We start from the raw sequence: 15,924 nt of genomic DNA, 5'->3' as shown, positions 1-15,924 counted from the left end.
TGCCTATCAGCACGTGCAGTGGTGCACCGAGGTGAATGCGATCGACCACGACGGTCCGTCGTACCCTCCTGCATCCAACGGTCACATATCCGCATTACAGTTGTTTGGTTTCGTCCAACACGACTAGCGATTTCTCTGTATGATAATCCACAATCTCGGTAAGCCACTATCCTTCCTCTGTCGAACTCGGATACTTGATCAAACGATGTTCGCTGTTGCCTACGAGGCATAACTGATCGTCTTGTGAAACAACCACAAGATAAACACACGTGCCGAACGTACACTCGTCGAAATCGCCAAGCCTTAAATGGCGCTATGAGGTGGCGCCACAGGCGCGCGTGATGTGCGTCCTCGCTGAAATTCTAATCAGTTGCATATCTCATCGCTGCAAACCCATGGTGTAAATTTCACTTGATTCGGATGCTTCCTTCAGGGTGTTGCATTTACGGTGGCCAGCAGTGTAGTTTGACGCGAATTTTGTGGGACTGAGACCTATTAACATTCAGGTTGCGTACCACTGTGGCAACTATGTTCAAGCTGCGGCTCTAAGTGCTGTTTGACTGAACCAGCGTTAACTTGGAATGCTCAAAGACTCAGTGTCTTGATCAGCGGTACAGATCTGTCTCTCGTAATGAACATTTACAAAAAATGGCTCTGAGCACTATGGGACTTACCTGCTGTGGTCATCAGTCCCCTAGAACTTAGAACTACTTAAACCTATCTAACCTAAGGACATCACACACATCCATGCCCGAGGCAGGATTCGAACCTGCGACTGTAGCGGTCGCGCAGTTCCAGCGCCTAGAACCGCTCGGCCACTCCGATCGGCGAACATTTGCACATGAGCTTTATTCTTGTTCTCTGTGTTTAATAATAATGTTTTGAGGGTCATTTAAATTGTGCTGTTACTGTGTGCTACATATGAGCCTCATATTCTCGTGTAGTTTTACTTCCGGCTCGACACTAGCATGTGTGACTTTATAATTTGTCGTGTCAGTTATGTTTTGCGTATAAGTGAGCAAATTGAGTCTAAATTAAGCAACCGTTATATATTTAGAACTGTTTCAAATATTTATAACTGTCTCGAATATTACCGAATTGTTACTGCCGAACAGTCCACGACTGGCGCGTTAAGCCGCGATTTGTGCCCGAAGAGTCATTTCACTCTCCGTGTGTGACTGTAAGGTGTGGATTCACAAGCACCTTTATTATTCTTTGAAGAGCATGCTCCATGAGGGCCTATCAGGAGCCTTCCACGAATGTGTTATCTCCAGAGTTTTTCCAATTGTAGGGCCTGCAAGATCACGTGATCTGAACCCATGTGACGTGACTATGGGGTTATCTAAGAGAACGCGTTTGCCAGGGAGACCTTCGGCCTCTACCTGATCTAAGGGCCACTACACACGAAAACATTACTCAGATCCCACAGGAACTGCTGCGAGCAACTGTTGATCACGCCGTTTTACAGATGTATCTTCTCGTCAGCTTCTTCGGTGATCTGAATAACCAAACTGTGTAAACGAGGTTAATAATACAATCGTATTAGGCCTTTCTCACTTGTCTGACCTTTCCCGCCCGCACCCCGTTCCTAACCCATTACATACGGAAACATTTCCGTACGTCTTTCTTGCATTTACAGCGCACGATTTGCACCTGGTAGACAAAAGTTTCCAGAATCTTACGCTGTCCATGACTTTCCGCATAGAGCTGTAAAATATGTATACGATTCCTTGTCACCTATGATCATGTAAAAACATCAATTAGTGATACAGAGTCACGGTTTGTGGCCAGGGGACGAAAGCTATCACAAACAGTTTAGGAAAACAGAAATACTGGCAACCACAGCAACAATGACATCTTTCACAGAGAGACAAACGTCACCGTGAACAATGCAATTTGTAAATGATTTACTAAAAGAGTTATTACGAAGGCCGTTGCTTACTGATTTACACTTCATCTTTTTTAACATTTATGATGCGCCATTTGACTTACAATTACATTTGTGAGTATGTACTACTTTGGCCTAACCGTAGGTGGCAAGACATTCACTGAAAGTGTAATCCTTGAGCAGTACAACCCAGTTTCCCAACTACTGTCATTAGATGGGGGAATAATGTGAAGTGTGATCATCAAGGACAGTGCACAACGACGTGATTTCTGTGGAAGGAAGGTGTAAACACTGAGGACATTTAAAGGCAGTTGGTAGCAGTGTGTGGAGAGTGAGCAGTCACGAAAGTGCTCTTGGAACACAAAAACGGTCGTCCCCATACGCATCGAAGAACCAAGACTGCCATCGCTGAAATGAGCTTCCGTGTACTGCCACTCTCTCGACTTGGTCTCTCTAACTTCTGGACGCCCTCTTCGAACCATGCTTCTTGAGTCTGACGCGCCTACCCCAGGACAAATATTCGAAGGTCCTGGAAGCCTGCTAAATGATGTCCTTGCAGACGTTTCAGAGGGTTCTTCGTTGTGTGACGTGTGGTGTAATTATGCGTGTGCTATGTCGTACAATTTCAGCAAGCTTACAAGAAAATTAGTTACTTGTTATTAATGTAACATGTTTTATTTAGTCACTGCTTTTCATGGCTAATGAACGTTCCTTTGTTAAAGAAATCTACACCTGGGAACGTGTAGCAATGTTGCTCGTCAAGCAGTGTAAATGCCACTAAGTTCATTCACAAAAGTAATCATTTATAACCATAAAACAAGCTAAACGTATGATAAGTAATCTTAACTAAACAAGGTAAATGATTTTTAATAATATCAGTGCTCTTATTTAAAATACTCTTTGACAGTTGCAGATCTTTAATCAGAATAAAAGCTACTGTTATCTCGAGGTGGCAACACTTTTCTTTAAGCAAAATGAACAGTAAAGTCTCACAGTACCACTCGTAAATAACAAAAATGTATTTTCCTGTCAAAATATTTCATAAATATTGTAACGGAATTACCAGGCGTCATACATCAGCTGGTAAGAATTTTTATATCACATAAGATGCTGTTTGCATTCATAGAAGTTCGATGTATTCGCAGTCTAACAGGAGTTTTTTACCTCAGAGTGGGTCTTCGGCCATTAGTACACAATTATTATTGCAATTATAACCAACAATATTTAAGTATGTATAGAAAATCAATTTAAAACTGCCACTGAAATATTTCACTAATATGGCGGCTAACATAAGACAATCACTTATCGATTCTGCTTCACGCTGTTCTTTACTCGTAATAAATAATATCTATTAAATCTGTTCTCACCTTCACTATATGCCTCAATATTTGAAAATATTTCTAAATGTTACAAGGCACATTAATATTCACAATTTACCAATAAACTGCGTTGCAGATCAATAGCACTAATGGCTGCGCTCTTTGGTTGCTAAGCAGAAAACTTAACATTTATGTAGGTCGCGAATTACAATGAAATAAAACTCCTAACAAAGAAGGTTAATTTTCAAATATCGGTTAGCAACATAACAATATTTTAGTACAGTTTTTACAGATCTGTTTGTTACCTGACATCAGTCACACCCTATGACTACAATAGTTGGAAGAAGGACTTTTCTATAAAATCATTGATAACAGAAGATTAAGATTTTCATTATCTTTTTACATGGGTATTATCTGAGATACAGTATTTTACAAAATATTGAATTATGTTGTTGACAATAATTATTTATTATTTTGCTATCGGTGAAGTCTTATCCATTTGTATTACGGGAATAGGATCAAAGTTCAGTCATATTTCACATACAATGCTGTAGTGAATATTATTTTGTATAAAATATAGGAGTGGATATTACAGAAGCCAGGATTTGGTGTTGATGAGAAAGAGAATTTTTATTGTACATCAGCAGTAAGAAAGTAATAACGGTAATAATAGTGATTATGATGACGATTTGTAGAGTAACGAATGTGTGGAATTTCATTAATGCCAATCTTATTAACGCTAGTCAGTTTCCATATAACGTTTTTGTCGAACTTGTATCGTGCCGTACGAAGTATACTGTGTGGTCCATTGATAGTGACTGGGACAAATATCTCACGAAATAAGCATCAAACGAAAAACCTACAAAGAACGAAACTCGTCTAGCTTGAAGGGGGAAACCAGATGGCGCTGTAGTTGGCCCTCTAGATGGCGCTGCCATAGGTCAAACGGATATCAACTGCGTTTTTTTTAAAATAGGGACCCCCATTTTTTATTATGTATTCGTGTAGTACGTAAAGAAATGTGAATGTTTTAGTTAGAACACTTTTTTGGCTTTGTGGTAGATGGCGCTGTATAAGTACGTGGTATCACGCAATATTCCGCCAGTGCGGACGGTATTTGCTTCGTGATACAGTAACCGCGTTAAAATGGACCGTTTACCAATTGCGGAAACACATCTCCGGCGGTAGTCCGGAAGGATACCGCCCTTCGATTGGCCTTTCGGTTCTAATCGAAGTGTTAGGTATATTGCAGGTGCCAGCCACCCTACACTGGTCCAACCAGCAGCCAGCAGCCAGAAGCCAGCAGCCAGCAGCCAGCAGTGGTCCCAGCCAGCAGCGGTCCCAGCCAGCCTCCAGCAGCAGCAGCAGCAGCGTCCCCACCGGCCAGCCAGCCAGGTCGCCTCCCCCACCAGCAGCAGCAGAGTTGGGCTTCGGCCCCAGTCTCCTTCATCGTTTCTACGTCCCCTTTTACTCCGTGTTTCTCGTCGCCTTGTCCGTCCCTCGTTTGCTTCTTTGTCCTGTGCTGTGTTTTTCCCCTTGTCACCATGTCAACCCCCACCACCATCACTACAGCCACCACCACTGCCATACTATACACATCTCCCTCCACCGCCGCCATCACCATCATGTGGTGTGCCCAATCCCCCCCTCCATCCATCCCCCCACTCCTCACTCTCCGATCACCCTCACTCTTTGTTGCTCCATCCCCGGCTCCTCCCTGCCTCGTCTCCTCTGATCCCTTCCCTCCACTCCCCCCCCTCTGCTCCTTCCGTTTCCGTGGCCCCCACTAGGTTGGTGGCCCGGAGGGCCACGGCCCACACTCAACTTTCCCCTTCGCCCTCTTCATCGTCTTCATCATCACTGTCGCCATCGCCCTCACCATCTCTGGCGCCGACTCCAGCACCGGGACCTGCCCCTCCACACCACCTTCCAGTTGCTCCCATCCACCACACCTCTTCTGCCGCCGTCAAACGCCCCAGTGCCACCCCTGCCTCTTCTGCATCTATAAAGCCTCCGTGTCGTCCCCCTTCCCCTGTCCAGGATGCCATGGATGTTTCGCCGCCTGTCCCTGCCCCCTCTTCCTCTTCCCCTTCCTCCTACCGCTACCTCCTCTCCCGTCTTGATCCCTCCTTTCTTGAGGCCCGGAACCTCACCCTCTTGCTTTGCTAGCGCTTTCCCGGTGCCCCCATCTCCTTCCTCACTCCTCGCCGTGATTCGGTCCTCATCTCCTCCACCAGCCCTACCCTTCACACAGATGTCCTTTCCCTCATCCCTGTCACTCGCTTTGGCCCCAATGCCTCCCTCACCCCTGCCCCTTCCCCGCCTCCCTCCCGCCAACCCCAGCCCCTGCGTCGCCCGCCGACCCTCACTGCCGTGATCACTCAGTTTAGTCCGAATATCACGGAGGAGGAGGTGTTGGTGGAGCTCAAGGCACAGCCCCATCTGGAGGTGCGTGCAGTTAGTCGCATCCACAACTCAGCCGGTTCTACCCGCCTTATGTGGGTCTTTTCTGAACACGTCCCCTCCATAGACCGTCTCGTGAAGGAGGGTGCCCTTCTTTTTCACCAACGCTACCAAGTTGACCCTTCCTGTTCCCCTCCTCAATCCCTCCACTGCCAGAGGTGCTTGTGGTATAATGCACACCTGACATCTGAGTGCCACGAGGCCCCCACCTGCCCGCACTGTAGACAAGCCCACTTCTTACGGCAGTGCCCCAATCTCCAGTGCCCCCTCCTGTAATACCTGTAACCTCCCTCATCCTACTCACTCCCAGAAATGTAAGGCCCAACCACCTCCTACCAGTCCTGAACTCACCGTTCCTGTCCGCCCTCTGGACGCCCCCACCCATCCTGGCAATTCCTTTTGCACACCCCATACCGCTGAGGACATCATCAGATTCCTCACCATCATCATTCAGAATGTTCAGCCTTTTCAGCGCCCCCACACCCTCCAACCGATATCCCTCGCCGCCCGTTCCGTTTTCCACTTAAAAATGTATGTCACCTACAACAACCAGCCCATTTCATCTTCTCCCATCTTGACACCCTCGTCTAAATCCCTGTTATGGCACGACAGTACCGTATCCTTTTCACCAACATCTGCTCCCTTCCCGCCAACAAGAACCTCTTTCTGCACACCCATGGCACCCACCGCGTGGATTCCTTCCTCCTCGATGAAACCTACCTCCAACCCCACCACACCGTCCATACTTCACCCTACCTCCTTCACCACTCCGATAATCCCCTCCGGACTGCGCGTGGCGGAGTTGCCATTGGTCACCACCACCAGATACCAGTTCGGCTCCAACCTCTCCTTCCCAACCCCACCGAACACCTGATCCTTAGTCTCTTCTTCCCCAGCCTTACCATCACCTGTGCCACCATCTATGGCTGCCCTAACGCCCCTATTCCCTTCGACTTCCTCTCCCACATTGACCGTACCTTCTCCTCCTACGTGATCGCCACCGACCTCAACATCTATAGTCGTTCTGCCGCCCAGTTATGGCGGTGGCATCGGTTCACCTCCTCCCTTCAAGGCGACCTCATCCCCATCCCCCAGCACACCCGTCCCGAATCCAACTCCACTCCTGGTGTTATCCTTTCCTCCCCTAACCTCCTTGGCTGCATAATGGTGGATGTCCTGGAGCCTACTGGTAGTGACCATCTTGCTCTCCTCCTCACCGTTTCAGACGGTCGTCGCCCCCACCTCGACCCTCGTAGTGACCCTCCCCCAAAGTACGTCCATGACTATTTCCGTGCCAACTGGAATGCCTACCGGGATACCCTCTCCACCCAGATCGGTAACCACCCCTTCACCTACCACCACCCTGACGATGTAACCCATGCCGCTTGGTTTCTCCAGCAGACCTTGTCTGAGGCCGTTGAGGCCCACGTCCCTACTGTCACCATCCACCTCCACCATCCTACCTTACCCCCACAGGCCATCCTCCTCCTACGTGAATCCCATCGTCTCTACCATGCCTTTCTCCACACGCGTGACCCGGATCTGCCACCGGCAACTCCAGCGACACATTCGTAATTTGCTCGCGGCTAAAAAACGCCAGGACTGGCGACAGACATGCACCTGATTAAATGCTACCCTACCTATAAACTCGTCCAAATTCTGGTCAGCCTTCCGTCACCCTACCGGAAATAAACCCTCCCCCTACTATCCTCTCCTCCATGATGATCACCCCTTCCCTGACACCCTTAGTAAGGCCAATCACTTTGCGTCCTACCTCTCTGATGTCTTTTCCATCCCCGATGATCCCCAGTTCGATTACTCCCTCTTCCTGGATGTCCACGATCGAACTGACACCTCTGTCCCTCCTATTGCACCTGGTTTCCAGTACTTGGACAACATTGTACACACGGAACTCAATGCCCCTATCACTACACAGGATCTCATTGCTACACTCCACACAAAACGCAACACCGCTCCTGGTCACGATCGTGTCACCTACTGTCACCTTTGTGAAGCTCCTGACTCTTTCCCCTCCACCCTGGCCAGGCTCTACCTCGAGCTGTGGAAAACCTCCTGTATCCTGATGTTCCTTAAACCTGACAAACCGCCGTCCGCCATCTCCTCCTACCATCCCATCAGCCTTACCTTGGTCTTCAGCAAGGTCCTGGAATCTATCCTCACCCAATGCATCCACCAGCATCTCTGCCAGCACCGCCTACTTCCCGTTACACAGTGTGGCTTTCGGCCATCCATCTCTTCCGACGACCTTCTCCTTCACCTCATTCATCTCCTTTCCGAACAGCTTACTTCCCATTGTTCCACAATCTTCCTTTCCCTGGACCTCTAACGTGCTTATGACCACGTACGGCATTCCGGTCCCCTCTTCAAGCTCCAAACCTTCGCCCTTCCCATTAACTACATCCGTCTGACTGGCTCCTTTCTCTCCCACCGTCCTTCCTACATCACCATCCATCACACAGATTCATACACCTTTTTCCCTCCGCCGGTGTGCCCCAAGGCTCCATCCTCTCCCCCCTTCTGTACCTTATGTATACAGCGGACATGCTGCCGCCGTCACCCCCCGTCCACCTTCTCCAGTTTGCCAATGACACCGCCTTCCTTGCCCTTGCCCTCACTCTGCAGTGCTCCCAACACTTCTCCAATCCCATCTTGACCGGTTCACCGCTTGGTGCAACCAGTGGTTGCTCAAGGTCAATCTCTCCAAAACCCAGGCGATCATTGTAGGCAAAACCACCCCTTCCTTCCGCCTCCTTGATTTCTATCTCACCAACTATGGCCGTCCTATCGCCCTCACCCCCACCCTTAAGTACCTTGGCGTCACCCTAGACCGTCGCCTCTCCTGGACCCCCCATCTCTGGACAATCCAAGCCAAGGCACGCTCCCGACTCCGTCTCCTCAAGCTCCTTTCTGGCTGTACTTGGGGTCTGGACCCCTCCACCATCCTCCACACCTGTAAATCCGTCATCTGCCCTATCCTTTGTTACGCTCATCTGGCCTGGATCTCCGCCCCCCCCCTACCTTTTATAAATCTCTTCAAATCCTTGAACGCCATGCTCTCCGCCTTGCCTATTGCATCCGTCTCCCCTCCCCCATGCGGATCCTGTACGATCTCATTCCCTTCCCCCACCTCCTCCTGTTCCTTGAAAGGTTACGGTTCCTGTACACCTCCCGCAAACTCGATCCTCCTCACTCGCTTGCCTCACCCATCCTCTCCCACCCCCGCCTGCTGCCGCGCCTGTATTCCCACGTCCCACCCGGTCTCCATCTCTACACCCTCCTTACCCTCTCCCAAGGTGGCTTCCGCCAGCTACCCCTCCCTGATGATATCCTCCTCCCCTCCATCTACCCCTCCTATCAACTCTGATCCTCCCCTCCCACATCCTGTGTCTTTTCCTTTTGGCACACTCTCTCCCTTCTCTCTCCTTCCCCCCCTTCCTCCACCACTCTTCCCCCGGGCTTCCCCTCACCCTTCCTTTCTCCCCCCTATCTCCCCTGCCCATGGCATCTGCTCTCCCCGCTCCCTCTCCCACCCCCCCTCCTCCTCTCTTGGCAGGTCCCTGGACTCGTACACGCTTAGTGAACATTCGCGCGCCGGAGATCAACGCCTCGTGTTTCTGTGTGTGCCGTCGTTTGTGCTTAAGTGGTTCAGTGTTATTCGTTTCGTGCACCTACGTTCGCGTGTGACAATTTTAGTCTATGTGTGTGTCCAAGTGTCTGAACAAATTTTATCTTGGACTGTACGCCCGTGAACGGCTCCATGTATCCGTTTGTGTGTCCACCGTATTTTTTCTCAAATTGTCTTCATTTGTATCTTTTGTGTTTTCTCTGAGGCCAAAGAGCGGCGTAGTATGCTGCTGCTGGCCTGCCTGTAAACAGGTTTAAAAATAACAATAAAGAAAAAAAATTGCTTAAAAGGTCGATGTCGTGTTGATGTATGGCTATTGTGATCAAAATGCCCAACGGGCGTGTGCTATGTATGCTGCTCGGTATCCTGGACGGCATCATCCAAGTGTCCCGACCGTTCGCCGGATAGTTACGTTATTTAAGGAAATAGGAAGTGTTCAGCCACATGTGGAACGTCAACCACGACCTGCAACAAATGATGATGCCCAAGCAGATGTAGCTACTGTCGCGGGTAATCCGCACATCAGTAGCAGACAAACTGCGCGAGAATCGGGAATCTCAAAAACCGTCGGTGTTGAGAATGCTACATCAACATGGATTGCACCCGTACCACATTTCTATGCACCAGGAATTGCATGGCGACGACATTGAGCGTCGTGTACATTTCTGCCACTGGGCACAAGAGAAATTAGGGGACGAGGACAGATTTTTTGCACGCGCTCTATTTAGCGACGAAGCGTCATTCACCAACAGCGGTAACGTAAACCGGAATAACATGCACTATTGGCCAACGGAAAATCCACAATGGCTGCGACAAGTGGAACGTCAGCGACTTCGGCGGGTTAATGTAAGGTGCGGCATTCTGGGAGGAAGGATAATTGGCCCCCATTTTATCGATAGCAATCGAAATGGTACCATGTATGCTCATTTCCTACGTAATGTTCTACCGATGTTACTACAAGATGTTTCACTGCATGACAGAATGGCGATGTACTTGCAACACGATGGATGTCCGGCACATAGCTCGCGTGCTGTTGAAGCGGTATTGAATAGCATATTTCATGACAGGCGGATTGGTCGTCGAAGCACCATACCATGGCTCACACGTTCACCGGATCTGACGTCCCCGGATTTCTTTCTGTGACGAAAATTAAAGGATGTTTGCTATCGTGACCCACCGACAACGCCTGACAACATGCGTCAGCGCATTTTCAGTGCATGTGCGAACATTACGGAAGGCGAGCTACTCGCTGTTGAGAGGAATGTCGTTACACGTATTACCAAATGCATTAAGGTTGACGGACATCAGTTTGTGCATTTATTGCATTAATGTGGTATTTACGGGTAATCACGCTGTAACAGCATGCGTTCTCAGAAATGTTAAGTTTACGAAGGTACATGTATCACAGTGGAACAACTGCAATAAAATGTTCAAACTTACCTACGTTCTGTATTTTAATTCAAAAACCTACCTGTTACCAACTGTTCGTCTAAAATTGTGAGTTACTTGTTTGTGACTATTATAGCTCCATCTATCACAAAGCGAAAAAAGTGGTCCAACTAAAACATTCATATTTCTTTACGAACTACACGAATATGTAATAAAAATGGAAGTTCTTATTTAAAAAAAAACGCAGTTGATATCCGTTTGACATATGGCAGCACCATCTAGTGCGCCAATCATAGCGCTATCTGGTTTCTCCTTCAAGCTAGATAAGTTTCGTTCCTTGTAGTTTTTTCATTTGACGCTTATTTCGTGAGATATTTGTCTGGTCACGATCAATGGACCACCTTGTATGTGTGACACAGTAAATTAAGATGGTGTCGCCTGGGAATATGTCCTACGTCCTTAATGTTTTTCGGGGCACTGTTGTGTTCTTGCATCATAGTGTGGGGAAGCAACAAGTACGACTTCAGATCACAGCTGTTAGTGTCTGACGGCAGTGTAATGGCACAACGGCACATCACGGATGTCCTGCTCACTTATGTTACCTGTCACGTTAGAGTAACGTGGTACCATTTTTTAACGGAACCCAGTTTGTCAACACAGGGCACGTGTCTCTAATAAACCAACTTTGTGAGTACCATGGCCAGCGAGACTCCTAGATCTCTCCCTGACACAACATGTGTGGGACCAGCTTGTACGACAACTCCGTTCCAGCGACAGTATCCGGGATATCAAGGACCAGTTACAATAGTGTGGTGGCACCGCCAGACACCACACTTGCTAGGTGGTAGCCTTTAAATCGGCCGCGGTCCGTTAGTATACGTCGGACCCGCGTGTCGACACTGTCAGTGATTGCAGACCGAGCGCCGCCACACGGCAGATCTAGAGAGACTTACTAGCACTCGCCCCAGTTGTACAGACGACTTTGCTAGCGATGCTACACTGACAACTACGCTCTCATTTGCCGAGACGACAGTTAGAATAGCCTTCACCTACGTCATTTGCTACGACCTAGCAAGGCGCCATAGCATTTCATATTTATCTTAGGAAGCATGTACAGTCAAGAGCAATGTACACCAATTATGGATTAAAGTTAAGTATTACATCAACTACGTACTTTATTTGCTACTATTAATTCCCTTAACTGTTCCAGACCTCGCGCCAGCCTTCGTGAGCTTAAGCGCGTGCCTTTCGGCTTCCTCTCATAGTGACTTGGCTGTCTTGCCAAGTCACAACAAATAGTTATTGGGCAGATTGCCGCAGGAGAGGACGCAACAGCTTCTTCGACACCATCAAAAACCGAACAAACGCATGTAATGCCAGACGGGATGCATCGGCATACTGATAAGAGGACTCATACCACCCAGTTATTCATAAATTCTACTCGAATTTTAATTGCTCAAACAACATCACACGTTCTCTCAACCTCTGAAGTTTCACTTAGTTTCCTCCTCTTCTTGTTACAAGGGAACCTCCCCATCGCACCCCCCTCAGATTTAGTTATAAGTTAGCACAGTGGATAGGCCTTGAAAAACTGAACACAGATCAATCGAGAAAACAGGAAGAAGTTGTGTGGAACTATGAAAAAAATTAGTAAAATATACAAACTGAGTAGTCCATGCGAAGGTAGGCAACATCAAGGACACTCTGAGCTCAGGAGCGCCCTGGTCCCGTGGTTAGCGAGAGTAGCTACGGAACGAGAGGTCCTAGGTTCAAGTCTTCCCTCGAGTGACAAGTTTTATTTTCAGTTTATGTGACAAACTCTCATGTTTTCATCACTTTTTTGGGAGTGATTATCACATCCACAAGAAAACCTAAATCGGGCAAGGTAGAAGAATCTTTTTACCCATTCGCCAAGTGTACAAGTTAGGTGGGTCGACAACATATTCCTGTCATGTGACGCACATGCCGTCACCAGTGTCGTATAGAATATATAAGACGTGTTTTCCCGTGGAGGAATCGGTTGACATATGACCTTGCGATCAAATGTTTTCGGTTCCCATTGGAGCGGCACGTACTTTCGTCTACTAATCGCACGGTTTTGCGGTGCGGCCGAAAAAACAGACACTAAACTTATTACAGTGAACAGAAACACCAATGAACGAACGGACAGATCATAACTTTACGAAAATAAAGAAAGTGAAATTTTCAGTCGAGGGTAGACTTGAACCATTCACATTCTCCTTGATGTTGCCTATCTTGTGCATGGACTACTCAGTTTGTTTATTTTACTAATTTTTTTCATTGTTCCACACAACTTCTTCCTATTTTCTCGATTGATATGTGTTCAGTTTTTCAAGGCCTATCCACTGTGCCAACTTATAACTAAATCTGAGGGGGGTGCGATGGGGAGGTTCCCTTGTTAGTGCCTCACTGTTTTTGTCAGGTAGCGTACATCGAAATCAACAGCATCAAAATGGAAGGTAACCTGAGCATCAAAATCGTTTCTGAAGTCAAGCATTGTTAAAAAGTCCAGGGCTTCAGGGCTGTCCATGGCCAGTTCCATGGCCAGTTTGATGTTTTCAGTCAATCTGTTTAATGCTGTTGCTGTGCTATGATGCTTTCGGAGACCTGATTGATATTTATCGAGGACGGCACAAGTTCTGAATTAATCCACCCGTTCATGAATAACATACGGCAAGGCTTCAGGTAGCGTGTGTATTATGCTGATTGATCTATAGTCGCCTTGTGGTTTCGAATTATCATCCTTATGGACTGGCCGAATTAAGCTTTGGTTCTGCTCAGTGAGATACATACCGCCAATGAGAGAGTCACTGAAGATGTCTGTGAAGACTAGAAAATAGTATCAACAATTTTTTTACCATTTTTAGCTCATTCCATCATTACATACTGCCTCAGAAGAGATTCTCGTTCCTTTCCATACTGTGCCTGTAGAAACACGATGTCAAAGAGGTGTCATATTGTGGACTACAATTCATCGTCACTTGAGGATTGACTACTGCTGCAACAAAGGCGATAAATCTGTTGAGGCCTCAAAAACATTATCAGATTTTGCCTTTCCTGTGCAGAAGCTGCGTAGTTTTTTCCACCCTGCTTCAGGATTTGAAACGATGTGTACAGCAGATCGAGAATACCTGCTTTTGGCGTTGTATATGTTTGGCTTCAGAAAGATTCATCTGATTTCAGAAGACAATATGCACAGGTATTATTTTCTAAAGAACCGTCCGATTTTACGAAGTTATTTATTTTGCAAGCATGGAAATACAGCATACAATCTTGGGACGCAGGGATAGGATCAAATTTTTTCGTATAGCTGTCACAAATGTTCAATGTGGCCTCCAACAGACGTATTACAAACATCCAGACGATAGTGCAACTCGTGCCATGTTTTTGTGGACGTGTCTATGTAGTGTCGCAGATCACTCTGAATTTTTGCAAGGGGTGGTTTGGACACGGAGTTTTTCACAAAACATAAACAAATAAAAAAATTCGCCCCAAGAGGTCAGGTGACCTTGAAGCTTACAGCTGTGCCCTATGGTTATGGCCGTCCATCTGAGCCGTGTGAGCTCGTACTAATTGTGGCTGCTCATTCAGCTTCTTTGGTTTTCGTTTCTTATCTACAGTTTCCCACGTGTCGTACAAGAGGGGAATTCTTGTGGTCTCTTGAAGCTAATTTAGCACCCCGCAACGGCGCTGTGACGGGCTTTGTTCCGCTGGCTGCTCCGGATGTTGACAGGAGTCACCTGCAGAGAAGAGGCTTCCAGTCGCCGTGTTGTGCGGATGATTGTTTGCAGTGATGAGCACGCTGACGCGATCTGCAGAGTCACTCCCTCCCTCTAACTTCGTGTCGCAGACTGCGTCTTCTGAGTCGCCGCAATTCCCATTTCTTCTACCTTGGTTGTTAGATGTGGTCCTGCAAGCGTTACTTATTTCACCGAGGTTCGGGATGAAACTAAAAGATGAGTACATTGTTTTCTGTGCGACTAAGTGTTGGACGTGACTAGGAGTAACCCCCGTTCCTTTACTGAGCCCTTGTCACCAGAATTTGATCAGGGCTCTCTCCTACAGCTTAGTGTAGCTCTGGCTACTGGCTGTAGTTTGGCTTTTTTTTTTTTTAATCTCAAGCAGTACCCCTGATAACTGGAACGTTCCCGAGCTATTCTTAATATAGTTTGTAAAAGGTCTCACATTTTGGCCAGTTCTAGTGCCTTTATTACGTGATTTAGCACAGAGAAGATTGATTCTTTAAAACAGTGTTTGTATCTTATTGGGATTTCTCAGGTGTTCAAAGTCTATAAAATCCTTTGCATCTGAAGCAGTCGTGCGTTATTCTTCAAAGAATGTATGTGAGTTTTTTTTCTGAATGTACAGGTGCTCAAACATTTTGAAAACATTTTTATCTTCAGTTGTCTGTCTACCTTCATCTACATTAGATGTACATGGCTACTCTGTAAAATACACTTAAGTGTCTTGCATAAGGTTGATCGAAGCACCTTCACAATAATTCTCCGTTACTTCCCTCTAGAACAGCACGCGGAAAAAGCGAACACCTAGCTCTGATTTCGCTTATTTTATTATATGATCGTTTCTCCCTTATAGGTCGGCGTTAACAAAATATTTTCGCATCCGGGAGAGAAAGTTGGTGGTTGAAATTACATGAGGAGTTCCGCCGCAACGAGAAACGCCTTTGTTTTAATGATGTCCACCCCCAAATCCTGTATCATCTCCGTGACACTCTTTCCCCTGTTTCTCGATAATACAAAACGTGCTGGCCTTCTTTGAACTTTCTCGAGGCACTCCGTTAATCCTGTGTGGTAATGATCCCGCAATGAGCATCAGTATTCTAAAAGAGGACGGGCAATCGTAGTGTAGGCTGTCTCTTTAGTAGATCTGTTGCATCTTCTAAATCTTGTGCTAATAAAACGCAGTCTTTGGTTAACCCTTCCCACAACATTTTCTTTGTGCTCATTCCAGTTTAAGTTATTTTTGGTTGTAATTCCAAGATATTTAGTTGAATTTACGGTCTTTACATTTGATTGATTTGTCGTGTAACCGAAATCTAGCGGATTCCTTTTAGAACTCACGTTGATAACCTCACGCTTTTTGTTATTTAGAGTCAATTGCCTATTTTCGCACCGTATAGCTATCTCACATAAATTATTTTGCAATTTGTTTTGATGTTCTGACGACTTTACTAGGCG

Source organism: Schistocerca piceifrons, chromosome 7, assembly GCF_021461385.2.
Source record: "Schistocerca piceifrons isolate TAMUIC-IGC-003096 chromosome 7, iqSchPice1.1, whole genome shotgun sequence".
Classification (NCBI taxonomy): Eukaryota; Metazoa; Arthropoda; class Insecta; order Orthoptera; family Acrididae; genus Schistocerca; species Schistocerca piceifrons.
This window is presented reverse-complemented; position numbering follows the sequence as displayed.